At 32.2% G+C, this 10,300-nt stretch overlaps 1 long non-coding RNA gene across 1 annotated transcript; it reads right to left on the bottom strand.

The window, feature by feature from the left end:
- Positions 1–201: 201 nt before the first annotated feature.
- LOC133815201 (uncharacterized) lies at positions 202–1,713 on the bottom strand. Its single transcript, XR_009884813.1, has 3 exons — positions 1,593–1,713; positions 1,289–1,446; positions 202–314 (listed from the first exon to the last, which is right to left on the bottom strand). It is a non-coding gene; the product is annotated as an uncharacterized LOC133815201 (long non-coding RNA).
- Positions 1,714–10,300: the final 8,587 nt, after the last annotated feature.

The raw sequence follows: 10,300 nt of genomic DNA, 5'->3' as shown, positions 1-10,300 counted from the left end.
GTTGTCAAGAATTGCTCCAAAGAAATCATCTCAATATACCTGCACATTGTAAAAAAAAAGTCCTTTTATTATTAAGAACAAAAGACTTAAGCTAGTTTCCACCTGTAAGCATATAAAGTAAATCAACTTGAAAGAAATTATCTAGTTTTCTCCAAAGCTAGAACACAAGACTCGGCTTTATTCTTTGCATCAATGTCTCGATGGCTTTGCAGTTTCTTTGAAAGTGTTATGCTTCAAAAACAGGTCAGTAAATGCCACCCTCAAGTTCTTAACCTCTCTATCTAATTCACTTGGTGTCCTTTGCCTGCAAGATCCTAGAAAATGGAGTAGGATCCACCAAAAACTGAGATAAGTCTACAGATCAGTGCTTGAAGTATCATACAAAAATAAAACTGTAAAACCCACATAGCTCTTACCATTTTCTGAAAGTTTTTTCAAGACTACAGTATGTATTCCATCTTTTAGATACCACAAATTGTCAACAGCAGCAACTAAATTACTTAAGATGTTCTTAGTCTGTTCAGAGGCTCTTTGTTGATCACTTTCCATCTGTTTAGGAAGGTCACATAAAGATGAACTTTCTGTTGCACCAGTTTCCGTAAGACGACTAAGAAAAGCCTCATGAAAAGTAGATTCAGATTCATCTGAAATACAGTATAAAACTTCCTTATCAACAAACACTTCAAACACTATTTCCCTGATGTCACTTCCAGTTTGCAAGCATGGGTTATAGAGCCCTTATAGGTGCAAAACAATTAAACTTGTAACTAAACTATACTAAATTTCTATGACTAGAATGATAGTAAATGTAGAAGCAAATATTACATCCTTATGTTAATAAAACAGATCTAATGATCCACAGCACAAAAACCAATTATTATCTTAAAAAATAAAAACCAATTGTTATCCACAACTTAAAATACAACATAAAAAATTTAGTCTCATAAGAAAAATCATTCACTGCCCAAAATATAGGCAGAGATTAGCTAACTTGTGTATATTTCAAAGCATCTATTCAAACCAATCACATCACAAGGCATCGGTCGAGTTGGATTTAGGAATAAGGATTGATTTCTCTGTATTTTAAATACCATGCCATTTCTAACTTCCTACAGCTTTAAACAAACAGCACAGTTAAAAGACTTTTATTTGACAAACTAAAAATAACTAGGAAGCAGCCAATATGGAATAAACACCACAAGGGAAAACCAAAAAATTGCATGATCTCAAATAAAGATGCATAAACGCGATAGGCGATCCTAACAGACGAACAAGAAAAGAAGCTCACCATCTCAAAGCCATCTTAATAGGTGTTGTGAGACAAGACGTAAACACATCTGCAGGAAATTTAGCACTTTGTGGAAGAGTCTCATGTGCTTCACAAGCTCCAAGTAGAATGCAATCCCTTGTGGATCCAGAGGAGCTAGAAGCAACCCAATCATGAAGCTGCCAAACCATCAAATCAAGTCACTATATTTACAAATATATTTATATATAAATATCTGAATTACAGATAATGAATTCATGTCACGTAGCACCTTAATTATCAATACATATATCAATTCGTTATATGTTTTGAGTTAAAGCTTTACCTCAATAAAAGCATTCACAATATTCCCCCAGCCGCAGAGCAATCAAAAACATATATGGAGGGTGTCTTCAACCAATAATCAAGGTCACTGATTGGCAAAGGGATATACTGTGTATAACTCTGAAGTACCAATAACATTGGTGAGAAACCAAGCAAGACTCTAGTGATTGACCTTAAATTAAAGAGTCACAAAAGAGTTTCAAAGAAATAGAAGACCTTATTGAAAACCCAAATTTCACCACTAATGTTTCAAATGCTAATTAAATAGAAATTTACAAAGGAACAATGCTGCATAAATATCTAGTTTTGACATTAGACTCCAAAAAATAATTTAGCAATCCCAAAAAAGAGTCAATCTCTAAATGAGATACAAGTAAACAAAGTAGTCAAATACTAAAAAATATGACTAGTTTCGTGAGTTAGGACTGTGATAATAAAGACTGTGTGGTCACTATCAAACTCTCTCATTGACAAGTTTTTTAGATGAGGCTATCCAAATAGTAACTAAAAATGCAAAAACTTGATAGAAAACCTCAACACATGAACACATGTCAAGTCTTCAGAAATATGCCATTAATTAAAAAGTTCCAGCTTGTTCTTTAAGTACTTTTTTTATCACTGATGAGAAGAAAAAAGTTAGTTCATCTAATTCTCTTTAAAGACTTATTACAAACAGTTTCAGGGTTTAATCTAATATTTTGTATCCATTCATGATAAGCACCAAATTAATGAATAAACTACATTTATACAAAGCAAAAAGAAAAAGGAAAAAGACTCACATCTGGAATGACAATCTGAGCATCAGAGTTCTCAATCAGTGGGGCATTAGATGAAAAGCTTTGATTTCCAGCATTGGCAAATTGAAGTTAAACCTCACTAACCAGTAAGAGCTTGAGTGCTCTAGAGAAGGTTTCTTCAGTGTCATTTGAGAATTCCATATATATAGGCAGAACACCATGATAAAGCACCAGCCTCTACTTAATCCTTTCTCTGCTAAGCACAAATTATCATGTGAGATAAAATATTTTGCACTTGCAGAACCGTGCTACTCTCAAATTTAATAAGCACCCAAGCATATTTTGAGTGTTGAATATATTCAATTAGCATGAGAAAAAATATGCCGCTAGTGAATATGGATGATAATTATAATAACATATAAGAAATAGTACTTAAATGGTTTACGAAATCAGTTTAGTTCATAATTATGCATCCAGTAAATTTATTTTAGCTAAGTTGAAATCTTGAAGAGTCAAAAGATGTCATCAGCTGTGCTGGCACAGATTTTGCTAATCCTGTTCACTTACTTTCTTTTCCCATTTCTGTACATCAGGCAAAATAATGATACATTAACTACAGAAGACTCCTGTGTGCCTAATTTGTCAAAAAAAAATCTTGCTAAATATATTATTTATGTTCACCTTCCTAATGTTATTTTATGCTACTTGCCCAAAGCCATGTTGTTAATAAATGCACTGTGTTAGCATACGAATTGCTGAAGAGTAATTATGAACCAAAATTACAGATAGAATTGATACATCGGAGATGAATTACATATCATTCCTCATGATAGACTTACTCATTTGTGAAGACAAATATTGTTGAGTAAGGCCGATAATGACTTAGGAGTACAGCCATACATCCTGTTAACTCAGTATGCATTACTTTGACAACTTTCAATGGATATTTTTGTTATAATCACAAAATTAGACGGCAGATATGTAAAATAAAAGAAAGGAAATGACAAGACAGAAAATTTGCATCAGACAAGAGGAAAAAGTCATACATAACTGATAACTCTAAAGTGTCTAAGAATCATTAACATTTTTTTAACTAGAGAATACTACTATAATTATTTTTGTGGGATACACATTACTACAAAGAAAGCAAAAAATTTAGAAAACAAACATATTTATTGAGTTTTGATAATACTTTTTCAATAGCCATTGCACATTGGAAATATATTAAGAGGCCACCCAAGGCCAAATGGATTAGTTAACTTACTTTCTGTGGGCAGTTTCTCCAGAAAGCATGACCGCATCAGCACCTTCCTGTGAGCCACTACCACGAACCCTCACCACCACCACCATCATGCCTACAAACCTGCATAACGCAAACCCAAACAGAAGAAAAATAATTAGAATAGCTCGTCCACAACCAAGAACCATCGTCAACCCAGAGGAGGAAAAAGAGAAAAGCAGATAGAATCAAACTTAGTGACTAAATTAATAGAATCAATTCTCATTAATGAAGTAATGATACAAAAGAGTATATATACAGAAAAGACCAAAAGTAATAAAGTAACTAATCTACAAAATAACAATAATTAGTTACAATGAACAACTAACTAACCAAAACAGTTAGTGTTGTTGGGAAAGCATTATATGGGCATAATTGTTGTGATGTGATATTTTAGTGTAATATATGGGCATAATTGTTGTAGTGTTGGCATTGATAACTCTACAAAATAGAGTTATTTTACCACATTTTATAAGCCAATTGTTGCTTAGTTCTTGAGTTTTAAATTAATTTATCAATTTTTTAAGTAATTTTGAATTTATTAGTTTTATTTTGATTTTATGTATTTTTATTTAATTTTTGTATTTATTTTGTTTAATTATGTTGTTACTAATTTATGTGTGTTTAATTTCTTTATGTAGGTGTATTTGTTGGAGCAAATGAAATGTTGATAAAATGTTGGTATAAAGAAATGAAAAAAGCAAGCCCAAAATGAAAGGCCCAATCCAATTCTTGACAATGCCATGTCATCAATCCATGTGCTTCTTTCTCCACCATTGGATTTGTAACTATAGGAAAAGATGACAATTTTGAGCATGAATCCATGTGCTTTTTTTTAGACCAATAGGAGTGTTATCCTTTACCAAAGAATTTATCTATAAATAGGAGTCTCATTTCACCATTTCAAGCACACCTTCTCTTACACCACTTCTTCCATCTCTCTATTCTCTCCATCTTTTTCTTTTCTTAGATTAGTTTTTATGTATTTTTAGAGGAATAATTTGGAGGTTCCTCCTCCAAATTTTCCTATTTATGTTGTAATTTTTATTTTGTTTTTGATAGTTATGGGTTTCTAATCCACTTAAAATTATTAAGGTGGAGGATGAACCAAGATATAACTATATAGTGTTTATTTTATGTTGACCTCCCAAAATGAGCAATAAAGTTTATGATTTTTCTTCTTCTTAAAAAAAAAAAAAAAAAAAAAAATTTGGTGATATTTTTCATTTTCAATGATAAAAATTCTGATTGAGTTTGAAATTAATTCTCTTAAAAATATGAATAAATTTTAAGCTTTGTTTTTAATTATAGGGTCAATTTTGCTTGTAACAAAAATTACATTTTTCATAAAAACTCTTATTTCCTATAAGTTTAAGTGAAAAATAATTTTAATGAAAACCTATTTTCGAAAAGCAAAATTGACAATTTAATTAATTATATAAGCTTAACTTTTATTCATAATAATTTCTGAGATTTATTTTCATTGTGCAATTTTTGAGAAAATCATTTTTATATCACCAATATTTTCTTTTTTTTGTAAATATATATATATATATATTTTTTTTTGAATTTTTATGAAAATGAACAAATAAAAAAAAATTAACAAAACAACAACATATAAATAAATAAATAAAAAATTCAAACAAACATTTTTTTCTTTTCAAACAAGCATACATAAAATAAAACACAAAACATTAAAAACAATGCAAAGCAAACATAAATAAAACACAAAACAAACACAATAAAACTCGATACCCCCAAACTTAATTTAAGCATTGTTCTCAATGTGTCAAAATATAAATATAAATTAAAATTGACAAGAGTGTAAAGTTTAGAATGGTCATACCTCGATATTGTGCATTGCGAAGATAGAACAAGATAGAACAGGATACAACTAACAAAAATTAAATAGCACATAAAACAATAATACAAATAAAACACAAGTTATCAAGATCACACATGAATCAAAGAGCATGGTAAACAGGGTCCTCAAGGAGTATTTCATCAGTTTTTAATTCTAAAAATGGTTTTAATTTTTGTCCATTAACTTTAAATATATCACCATTTTTAGGATTTTCAATTTCAATAGCTCCATGTGGAAAAACAATACGAACAATGTAAGGACCGGACCACCTAGAGCGTAACTTTCCCGGGAATAAATGCAAACGAGAGTTGTATAAAAGGACTTTCTGACCTGGATAAAAATCTTTTCTCAAAATATTTTTATCATGGTAAAATTTCATGCGATCCTTATACTTTTTTGAATAGTCATATGCATCATTCCTAATTTCGTCTAGTTCATTGAGTTGAAGCTTTCGTTTCTCACCTGCCTTGTCTAAAGAAAAGTTTAACTGCTTAATTGCCCAAAAGGCTCTATGTTCTAACTCAACAGGCAAATGACACGCCTTCCCATACACAAGTCTGTAGGGTGACATGCCAATGGGTGTTTTGTACGCGGTACGATACGCCCATAATGCATCAGTGAGTCTTAAGGACCAATCTTTCCTAGTTGGATTCACAGTTTTTTCTAAAATGTGCTTAACTTCCCTATTAGACACTTCAACTTGACCACTAGTTTGTGGGTGATATGGTGTTGAGACTTTATGCGTAATGCCATATTGTTTCATCAAATGTTCAAATGGCCTATTACAAAAGTGTGTACCGTTATCACTAATTATAGCACGTGGTGAACCAAAACGGGAAAATATATTTTCTTTTAAAAACCGAAGCACAACTTTGTGGTCATTAGTGTGGCATGCAATAGCTTCAATCCATTTAGACACATAATCAACTCCAACAAGTATATAAAGATTACCAAAAGAGTTAGGAAATGGTCCCATAAAATCAATGCCCCAAACATCAAATATGTCAATAATAAGAATAGGATTTAAAGGCATCATGTTTCTTTTAGTTAAACTTCCTAACTTTTGGCAACGTTCACAAGCTTTACAATAAATATATGTATCATGAAAGATAGTAGGCCAATAAAAACCACATTGTAAAACTTTAGCAGCTGTTTTTTTACCACTAAAATGTCCTCCACATGCATGATCATGACAAAAAGATATGATTTTAGATTGATCACAGTTTGGAATGCATCTTCTAATTATTTGATCAGGGCAGTATTTAAACAAGTAAGGATCATCCCAAATAAAGTTTTTCACCTCAGAATAAAATTTAGATTTATCATGCTTAGACCAATGGGATGGTATTTTTTTAGTGACCAAATAATTAACAATATCAGCATACCAAGGCAATGAAGAAATATGCATTAATTGTTCATCAGGAAAAGTTTCTGTGATAGGAGTGGAATCATGTATAGTTTCAACAACTAGTCTAGATAAATGATCAGCAACAACATTTTCAGATCCTTTTTTATCACGTATTTCTAAGTCAAATTCTTGTAAAAGCAGGATCCAACGGATCAAACGAGACTTAGCATCTTTTTTCGACAAGAGATATTTTAATGCAGCATGATCAGAATAGACAATAATTTTAGACCCTAACAGATAAGATCTAAATTTCTCCAATGCAAAAACAACAGCAAGCAATTCTTTTTCGGTTGTGGAGTAATTTAATTGAGCATCATTTAAAGTTTTGCTAGCATAGTAAATTACATGAGGTATTTTTTCAAGTCTTTGTCCTAAGACAGCACCTATAGCATAATCAGAAGCATCACACATTATTTCAAAAGGTATTTTCCAATCAGGAGGTCGAATAATGGGTGCAGTAGTCAACAAATTTTTTAATTTTTCAAAAGCAACATGGCAATTATTATCAAAGACAAAAGCATTTTCTTTTCCAAGTAAATGGCATAAAGGCCGAGAAATTTTGCTAAAGTCTTTTATAAATCTTCTATAAAAACCGGCATGGCCTAAGAATGATCTAATTTCTTTCACAGTTTTAGGTGGGGGAAGTTTTGAAATAAGATCAACTTTAGCTTTATCTACTTCTATGCCGTCAGATGAGATTACATGACCTAAAACAATTCCTTTTTTAACCATAAAATGACATTTTTCCCAGTTGAGCACAAGGTTTTTCTCTTTGCAACGAATTAAAACAAGTGAAAGATGGTGCAAACATTCATCAAAAGAGGAACCAAACACAGAAAAATCATCCATAAATACTTCAAGAAACCTTTCAACCATGTCAGAAAAAATCGAAATCATACACCTTTGAAAAGTCGCAGGTGCGTTGCATAATCCAAAAGGCATGCGACGATAGGCAAAAGTTCCAAAAGGGCATGTAAAAGTAGTCTTTTCTTGATCTTCTGGGGCGATGGGGATTTGGTTATACCCCGAATACCCATCAAGAAAACAATAATATGCATGGCCAGCTAATCGTTCAAGCATTTGATCAATAAAAGGCAATGGAAAATGATCTTTTCTAGTAACATTATTCAACTTTCTATAATCTATGCACACTCTCCACCCCGTTTGTACTCTAGTAGGGATTAGTTCATTTTTCTCATTTTCAACAACTGTGATCCCAGACTTCTTAGGCACAACTTGAACTGGACTAACCCATTGACTATCAGAAATAGGGTAAATGATACCTACGTCTAACAATTTTATGACCTCTTCTCTAACTACTTCTTTCATATTTGGATTTAATCTTCTTTGACATTCCCGAGAGGTTTTAGCATTCTCTTCTAGATGGATTCTATGCATACATATGGATGGGCTAATTCCTTTAATGTCTCCAATGGTCCAACCTATGGCTTCTTTATGTTCTCTAAGGACATCTAACAATTTACCTTCTTGTTCTTTATCTAGAGCGGATGCTATGATAACAGGTAAGGTTTCAGACTCTCCTAGAAAAGCATATTTTAAATTTTCTGGCAAAGGTTTAAGGTCTAACTTTGGAGACTCAGAAATTGATTGAACATGACCTAAGGGTGAAAAAGGTTCAACTTTGGTTTCATTTAAGGGTATAGACTCTAGCAAAGCATTCACATCATCATTAAAGTCATCAATATGCAAGTTCATACCAAAGTATTTTTCACAAAAATCAAGTAAGTCATTTCCATCATCTTCACAAATACTATCTATCATGTTAACTTCATGCATTTCTTCACACTCAACAGATTTAGCAACATTAAAAACATTCAATTCAACAGTCATATTTCCAAAAGATAATTTCAAAACACCATTACGACAATTTATGATTGCATTAGATGTAGCTAAGAATGGTCTACCTAAAATGATAGGAATTTGAGAATGCATATTTTCCACAGGTTGAGTATCAAGAACAATGAAGTCAACAGGAAAATAAAATTTATCAACTTTTATCAAAACATCCTCTATAATGCCTCTAGGAATTTTCACAGAACGATCGGCTAATTGAAGAGTTATAGAGGTAGGTTTTAGCTCACCAAGACCAAGTTGCTTATAAACAGAATAAGGCAATAAATTCACACTAGCACCCAAATCAAGTAAAGCTTTGTTAATAAAATGATCACCAATAATACATGAAATTGTGGGACACCCAGGATCTTTATATTTAACAAGACTCTTATATTGAATAATGGAACTAGCTTGTTCAGTTAAAAACGCCTTTTTAGGAACATTAGTGTTTCTTTTAACAGTACAAAGATCCTTTAAAAATTTGGAGTAGGCAGGAATTTGTTTAATGGCATCTAAGAAAGGGATGTTGATACTAACTTGTTTAAAAACTTCTAAGATGTCATTATATTGGCCGCCCTTTTTAATTGGAAGCAATCTTTGTGGGAATGGGGCTTTGGGAATGAAAGGATGGATTGTAATTTCTTTGTTTGATGAGTCATTGAGATTAGAACTAGAAGGCTGACTCTTTTCTTTTTCTTTTTCGTTTTCAACCTCGGGTATGTAATCGGGTTTGACAATTTTCTTTCCAGACCTAAGAGTTGAAATTGATTTGACTTCTCCATTATGACTAGACTTTCCTATCTCATATTGACCTTTTGGATTAGGGATAGGTTGACTAGGGAATGTTCCTTTTTCTCTATCAGCTAAAGCAGTGGCGAGTTGTCCTACTTGTGTCTCGAGTTTGGTAATAGATTGAGATTGATTTTGTAGGATTTGTTGGGTGGATTGCATAAATTGTTGTAAAGTATCTTCTAAGGAAGGTTTTCTTTGTTGCGGATATGGTTGATTTTGTGGGGCATGAGCTTGGTTTTGTGTGTTGTATTGGTGCCCTTGATTCATTTGGGGTTGGTTTTGTCTCCATGAAAAGTTCGGATGGTTTCTCCAATTTGGATTGTAGGTGGATGAAAATGGGCTATCATTTGGTTTCCCATAAGAATGAAGAGCATTGGCCTCCTCAGAAAAGGCTTCTTGGTATGAAGGACATGATTGGGCATTATGGCAAGGACTAGAACATATAGAACAAACATCTTTTCTAGGTTGAATTGGAGAGTTTATAGTTTGGCTTATGGCTAAAGCTTCTACTTTTCTCGCTAATTTGTCTAAGGATGTTCTTAAGTCTAATTCTTCTTTTACTTCATACCTTCCTCCTCTTTTTGGTGAATTAGTTGACCTAGACCTAAGATCAAAATAATTCCATTGTTGTGAATTGACAGATAAATCTTCAAGGGCGTCCCACGCCTCTTGTCCTTGAAATTTTAAAAATTTTCCAGTATGCATAGATTGAATCATTTGACGATTAGAGGGAGTCAAACCATCATAAAAATATTTTACAAGTCTCCATTTTTCA

This window comes from Humulus lupulus, chromosome 1 (genome assembly GCF_963169125.1).
Source record: "Humulus lupulus chromosome 1, drHumLupu1.1, whole genome shotgun sequence".
Lineage (NCBI taxonomy): Eukaryota > Viridiplantae > Streptophyta > Magnoliopsida > Rosales > Cannabaceae > Humulus > Humulus lupulus.
Note: the sequence above shows the minus strand (reverse complement) of the source record. Positions and strands in the feature narration are given on the sequence as shown.